Here is a 7,090-nt window from a genome sequence, read left to right as displayed (position 1 = left end):
TTCAAGTTACCACAACACCATTGATATCTTGTATTATTTAATCTCAATGAGAGTGTTTGGTGTTGCTGTCCCTTGTTAATTTCACATTGTATTTTGAAATGTACCTGAATCCTCACCAACAAACTGTCCTTTTTGAAGGAAAACACACATAGGCGAGTATAATTGAAACAAAAATTCCTTTATTAAGGGCTCACAACCAAACAAAGAGGGAAGCAACGCTGGAGAAACAGCAGAAATTGGTGAAGCCTTTGGCTCCCAGGGCACACATCAATTATTTTCCAGCAAAATTGGTGGCCTGAGGAGTCCATATCTAAGGGAGTGCAGTCTGGTCCAGAAGTCCCAGAGATCCGGAAAGCAGCAGATGACATCTGTGTCCCCTGGCTGTGGTCATACAAGAGACTGCATCTTTTGTCAGACCAGACTGAACCCAGGGCCATCACTCTCTGGTCTTCCTTCCATGCTTCTTTCCACGCTGTGGCTGTGGTGGTGGAGTTGTGGCAGCAGGAGGAGGAAGAGGGGGATGGGCCAACTCACTCAGGTGGGTATTGGGTGTGATTTCGCCACTCAACCCCTTACTTAGGACTTTATACAGAAGGTCCTCACACAGCTTGCATTGACCCTCCTGCATGGCCTGCAATTTAGTGGCAGCCATGCAGGCAAAGGCCTCTTCAGGAGTGGGGGTGGCTCTGAGGGACGCAGAAGCCTCCTGAATGAGTGCTGAGTGCTGAATCCTGCACGTGACTCCCCTTCCTGGGTCTTTTGTATGGAAGGCGGAGGGGAGGAACCTGCAATTCGGTCAGGCTTCTCCTGGCTGCCACTTAGCCCCAACTCCTCCTGGCTGCCACTAACCCCCGCCTCCTCCTGGCTGCCACATTCCACAGCCTTCTCCTGGCTGCCACATTCCACAGCCTCGTCCTGGCTGAGGTCTTCCTGTGAATGAAAAAGGGACATAGTTTTAGTTTTTTATTCATCAATCACACACAATTTTCAGCTCATGATTGTTGCAAATTGAATGTTAACAAATATAACAGACTATCCTTCTGAGCCCAGCATTTTTCATTCTTGTCCCAATTATTTTTGCCCACTACTGTCTATTGATATGTAAAACACTTTCTTAAATCAGCAATTAGTGATCAATAATAACATCTAGTAAACATCATTTATTTATTGACCAGAAATCTGTAGAACAATGCTATACCTGACTCCATCTGGGCTCCTCCACTTCTTCCTGGCTGGAAGTCCCAGGTTGGACATCGGAAGCCTCAGCTGGGGTGGAAGGAAGAGTGTAAGGAAGGGTTGAGAGGGATTCCCTGACTCCAGTCTGGTCTGACAGAAATTGCAGTCTCTCATAGTACCACAGCCTGGGGACATAAATGTCATCTGCTCCAGCTCCGGATCTCTGGGAATCTGTGACCTTCTTGCGCTGCCTAAGATAAGTGCTCCTCAGGCCACCAATTTTGGCTTTTAAATAGGGGATGGTTGCCGTGGGGACCACCGGCTTCACCAACTCCAGCAGTTTCTCCAGCGCTGCCTGCCTCTTTTGTTTATTATTGTAATGTGGATGTTTCACCTGCCACAGACAGGGCAGCTCCCTGTACTTGTCTATGAACAGGGGGAGAAAGTTGTGGTCATTGAAGCCATCCATTTTATCTGCAAGACACAACACGAGACAAACCCTAATGTCAGGCAAAACTCTCCTAATCTTGTTACAATATAGGCCTCAATCTAGAAGCAGTATAGGCCCAAGTTTAGATCTTACCTTCGTTATCACGATCGGCGCCTCCGATACTCCTTCCTCCGCTCACAGATCGTATGTACTATGCACGCGTGTTACGCTTTATACACACTGCGCATGCGTGTAACTCCGCCCGCCCCTGACGTTCTTTCTAGTCTATTCCCTGCCCCTTTTCGTTCGGCGCAGTGGGGGGAAGAGCACATGGCGGAGACACAGCAGGTGCGTGCTAATTATAGCAACGAGGAGGAGGAAAGCCGGATCCTGAAATGTCTCGATCCAGAAAGAGACGATTTAAGGCATCAAATATGTCCTTTGGGGAGATGTTGGAGATGGTCGACATCCTGAAGAAGGCCGACTATGATGGGAAGTATGGACCTTACCCCAACCCCAATGTCAGAAAGGCCAAGATCATGGCGAATGTGGTCAAGAGTCTGCACCGGAATTTCGGGGTACGACGATCAAAAGATCAGCTCAGGAAACAGTGGTCGGACCTCAAATTAAGAGAGCATGAGCAGTACAGAAAGATCCGGAGAGTGTTGCAAAAAAGTAAGTAGTTGTGCTGTGTTCCTATTCTTTATTTTTATTACGTTCGTGCTGCTCCATGTGCTTTTCTTAACTGTTATCCATTTCTAAATGTGAACTTTCATGTTCATGGGCACATTATTCGTTTGTATCAAACATTTTTCGTGCGGCCTAGAAAACACCATTGTTTTGGCCATATGCATTTGACCACATTTTTTAGGGCCTACTTGTCTGAAACTAATTTGGTTGTGTAGATGTGTTTGTTACTAGAATGATATGCAAACTAGATTCTGTGTAAGGAGAGGACACTCAGCAGCTGGTTACACATCTGGACGCTGGAGCACTAGTGTGGGACACAAGAACACCCTTTTTATTAGGGGTCCCACACAGGTGCTCCAGTGGATACTATAGGGTTGTCTCCATCTGTGAAGCTTGTACAAAACAGGTAAAGTATTGAAGCTTGACAAAGGACACTAAAAATTCTACATCTTGGAACTCTGCCAAAACAGACAATTGTACCCCACTTCCAAGCAATGTTTCATATTTATAGTTCTGCCATCAAATATCTGTGTGCTTAGTATACCATTTTTTTTTTTTACATAGGGGAGAAAAGACTCGGAGGACACCCCTCATACGAGGAGACCAGAGACCCCCCACCTCTGGAAGAAAGGGAAATACACCCAAGACAAGAAGAGCAGGAGGAGGAAGACGTGGTGGAAATTGACACCACAACAGGTGAGTGTCTGCGACCACAGGCTCAGGTAAGAGATGGATTTTGGCATATTTATAATACATGTTTTTTTTTGGTTTCTATCTTTTTAGGTGATCGTCATGTTGTGGATCCAGATCCTTTCACCTCGGAAAGTGCACAGATCCTGATCGGGGAGATCATGGGGTGTAATGGGGACTTGGAAAACATCAAGAAAAACACCAATGATGTTCTTCAAAAAAATAAGAACATCATTGATGTTTTGGGGAGAGTTTAAAACCCCTCCAAATTCCTTTGTTTTTTGGTGTGCTACAATTTTGTAACATTTTTTGTCAAATTGGAGAAAAGCCAAATTTTGAAGAGGCACATAGTGTGTCAACATGTGCTATCTGCCATCACGGGAGATCAATGGACGCGTTTTGGGGGTGCAACCCCTTCCTCAATAATAAAGTAGCTGAGAGGAAGGGGTTGCACCCCCAAAACACGTCCCTTGATCCCCCGTGATGGCAGGTAGCACATGTTGACATTCGGCTATTTGTGTGCATCTTCAAAATTTGTTTTTTCCAGGTGTGACTTCAGCCCATCTGAACGCAATATCAAACACAGTTTGTAAATACTCATGTCTGATATTGCCTTCAAGTTCTACCAAATGTGAACTTTGTAAGTTCAAGATTTTTGTCTTTCTTGTGGGTTTTAAACATGCCTGTTTTATCTTAAATGGACATTTCTACTTTTTCTAATGTGACCCCAAAAATTTTTATACAACAAACATGTTGGTTTGCTTTAAAAACCTTTTCTAAATGCACATGTGATTGTGCAGGTATTAAAAAGATTGTTAATCAAGAATGTGTGGATTATTGTCTCAACGCTACAACACTTTTGTGGTGTTCTAATTACTGTTTTCTGTGACAATGGGTGTTATTTCCTAAGGGCAAATCCACTTTGCACTACAAGTGCAGTTTCAAGTGCACTTGTAGTGCAAAGTGTCTTTGCCTTTAGTAAATAACACCCAACAGTGCTTTGTAATGTTACACAATCACGCCATTTTCAGGACTCACCACATTTCTGTCAGGGTCAGCTAAAACAAACACAAGCAGTAAATGTCACCAAAGATTTGCTTTTTTTTGTTTTTTTTTTATTTGAAAAAGGTTTTACACATTGTCTGGCAAATTGATAGCCCCCCCTACCCGCAAAGAATTCAAGGTATCTTAGCCGGACATCACGGGCACTCAGGGGGGGCAAGCCAGGACGGCCACTTTCAAGCGCCGTCAGGGTTGGTTCATTTTGAATTCGGGCCTCAGGCCCAACTGAGCCAGCATAGTTGGCAGAATGTTGCCGTAAAAAGTTGTGTAGAACACAGCACGCCAGGATAATGTGATTCAGTTTGTACTCCGCCATATGTGGGTGTAAGAAATAGGCGGAACCGGCTGGCCATGATTCCAAACGTGTTCTCCACCACTCTTCTGGCTCTGGCCAGCCGGTAATTAAAAACCCTCTGGTCTGGGGTGAGGGTCCTCATTCGGAATGGCCGCATAAGATGGTCCCCCAGTGATAAAGCTTCATCCGCAACAAAGACGAATGGGAGTCCTTCCACATTGTCTTCTGGAGGTGGCAAGTCCAAGCTGCCATTCTGGAGACGCCTGTAGAACTCCGTCTGGGCGATGACTCCACCATCGGACATCCGGCCATTCCTCCCCACGTCCACATACAGAAATTCATAAGTAGCCGACACCACCGCCAACATCACAATACTATTGAACCCCTTATAATTATAATAGTATGACCCCGAGTTGGGTGGTGGGATGATGTGGACGTGTTTCCCATCAATTGCCCCTCCGCAGTTAGGAAAGTCCCACCGCTGGGCAAAGTGGGAGGCCACAGTCTGCCATTCCTGTGGCGTGGAAGGAAACTGTGCAGTAAAACCAAAAAAAAATGTGTCTTTTTGCACATAAACATGGAAAGCAGATTAGACCCAAACATTCTTGGCCAACATCAAGATACCATTTATTTATGGGAATTTTTAAAGACCAAAGTATAAGGTACACCTATCAGATCCCCCCCCCCCCCTCTCATGGGCCATTTCTAACATTATAGGGGGGGGGGAACTCTTGGAGAGGTAACCCTCTCCACTTCATTGAGAGATGAATGCCTATATAATGTGTATTACTTTGAACAGACCCTCCTTAGTTACACTATTGACAGCCCACTGGACAAGTAAGAAGTGTCATAATACAAAGATATAAATACACACTGTACACATTTTAGTATATTTGGACATTCTGCTATTACCTATCAAGATAATAATAGGATACCAAAAACTTTAAACAGTACCATTTGAAAGTATACAGGCAGGCCCTTGCACTACATGCTTTGGGTAATTCATCCATAAATCTGAACACAGAAGAGATGGGTATAGTGTGTATGGGTTTGGCAAAGTCAGCAGATAGATGATTGAGGATAGATAGAGAATTGGTATCAGCTGACTTAGCAGTTGGGGGGAGGGAGGGTTCAAAATGATCTGGGGACCCCCAAAAAAAGCCTCTGGCACTCTGCCTGAATTTGAAGCACCAATCACATTTCAAAACATTTTTTAGGGGTGTTTGGGGTAAAGCACTACTATGGAGCTGATAAAATACATTGTTAAGTGACTACATGAGGTGAATAAAGGGCCAGGAGACCATGCTGGGGAGGTAAGTGAAGGCAAATATGTATGAAGGACAACAAAAATAATGACATAAAAATCCAGCATGCATGGGGACAAAGGGGACATTTACAGCATATTACAATCATGGTAATTAGGGAATGAGGAAAAAAATACAATATATTTGCAAACATGTATTCTGCAGGACCTGGATGATGGCAGAACAGGTCTCTGGGATAATAATTCCCAGAGCCTGGGGGGAGATGCCTGTTGAGAACTTCAAGTGCTGCAGGCTTCTCTCCGTCGCCAAGTACCGCAGGGTGACGGCGAGCCTCTGCTCCGGAGTGATGGCTTGCCTCATGCAGGTATCCTGCCTGCTGATATAGGGGGTCAGCAAAGCCAACAAATGTGAAATACAGAGTCCATCAACCAGAGAAAGTTCCTGAAACCATCAGGATTATTCTCACGGATCTCACGGAGCAAAGGCATGTGACAGAACTGGTCACGCTGAAGCAACCAATTCTTGGTCCATGAACTCCTCCCCACCCTGTTCATGGACTGGACTTGTGTGAAGGTCAGGACCCCAACACCAAGCCCCCGCACAGCACGAACTCTATGAGGAGTACGTATACGCAACATGGCTAGAAAACGGTCAGTAACAGAACGCACTGAAGACAGCAAGGCCTGTGAAGAGCGACCTGAAAAACAGTAACGAACGAACAAGAACACAATGACAAAGTTACGCGTAGCTTGCATGCACGCGCTGAAGAGCAGATACAAACCCACAAGCACAAACTGAACAGCAGAAAATGATCTGAAAACCACGAGTCTGAAAAAGCGCGAATCGTCTCTCACCAAACTTTTACTAACACGACATTAGCAAAAGGAGCCCAAAGGGTGCCGCGCTTGGTTCTGAACTGGCCTTTTCTAGTCTCGTCGTACGTGGTGTACGTCACCGCGTTCTTAGCGAGCGGAAATTCCGACAACTTTGTGCGACCGTGTGTACGCAAAACAAGTTTGAGCCAAAATCCGTCGGAAAAAATCCATGGATTTTGTTGTCGGAATGTTCGATCAATGTCCGATCGTGTGTACGGGGCATACCAGTTCACTGAATTTGTACCCAATCAGGTAGGCCTTAATACTACATGGCAGCTCATCATATTTGAATGTGTATTGCCAGCCTTAGGGCCTTAGTTGTGCTTCAAAAGTGCACATATGAAATACTCTTAAATTACTTTATATCAGGAGCAAATTGTACAGGTTTAGGGATTTAATAAAAGCATACATTTTATAGCTGCTTAGATACGGATTTTAATTGTGTTCCTTTAAATTTTCTCTCTTTTTTTTTTTGCAATATTGCAAGAAGCATTTAAAATAAGGGTCAAATGTATTAATTTAAGGGAAACATTATTGTTTTAATTAACCAGTAACTGACACTAATTAGAGAATAATAAGAAAAAAACAACATTAATTGGAATGAGGA

This window comes from Aquarana catesbeiana, linkage group LG03 (assembly GCF_042186555.1).
Source record: "Aquarana catesbeiana isolate 2022-GZ linkage group LG03, ASM4218655v1, whole genome shotgun sequence".
Classification (NCBI taxonomy): domain Eukaryota; kingdom Metazoa; phylum Chordata; class Amphibia; order Anura; family Ranidae; genus Aquarana; species Aquarana catesbeiana.
Note: the sequence above shows the minus strand (reverse complement) of the source record.